This window comes from Sycon ciliatum, chromosome 10 (genome assembly GCF_964019385.1).
Source record: "Sycon ciliatum chromosome 10, ocSycCili1.1, whole genome shotgun sequence".
NCBI lineage: Eukaryota > Metazoa > Porifera > Calcarea > Leucosolenida > Sycettidae > Sycon > Sycon ciliatum.
In genome coordinates, this window is record NC_088652.1 from 18,259,640 (window position 1) to 18,260,399 (window position 760).

Genomic DNA, 760 nt, shown 5'->3' on the forward strand with positions numbered 1-760 from the left:
TAAGGACACTTTTTTGATGCCGCGCCGAGTGTCATTATAAGCGAAGTTGACTGTACACGAAAGTTGTGACGAAACCCAGAGTGTGCAGTTGGGATGGGTTGCTGTTACGGCGAGATTCCGAGATCACATCATTCTTTAGTGATGTAGTGAGTGCGTGCAGGATTCAAGCAGGTCTCCTGCTGCACAGCTGCAGCTCAGTTGTACGCACCATGCCATTTCCCGGTTCCGAAATATCCCAGACGTAATTATCTCTGAACAAATCTACAATAAAGCAGTCCTGTATGAAGTACAGTAAAACCGGTCAAGGCGACCACCTGGATAGGGCAACCACCTGTCCTAGAAGACCACTGCAACCAGGACCAAGGGATGCTATTTCCAGTCAAATGACCCTGGATAAGGAGACCACCTGGTAACAGAGACCACGTCTCGAAGGTCCCTTGAGCAGTCGCCTTAGGCAGGTTTCAATGTACCCTGGATATAAAAGGCGCGTGGCTCGTGTACGGCCGGTGTGGTTCGGTCACCACACCAGTAAATGGCCGTCATACGTACACACATGTACCAACAACACGTACACATGACGTACACGGAATAACGTACTACACCAAATAGATTAGAGTAGTAGTTTTACTTTTGAAGCCTTTCACACTGCACTTCTTTTCTCTCTTCCAGCTTGATTATTGCGTCCACGACATGCGGCTATGAATGACCCCTGTGGGCCCTGTCTGACATGTGAACTTTTCATGCGTTCTTGAATTCTTCT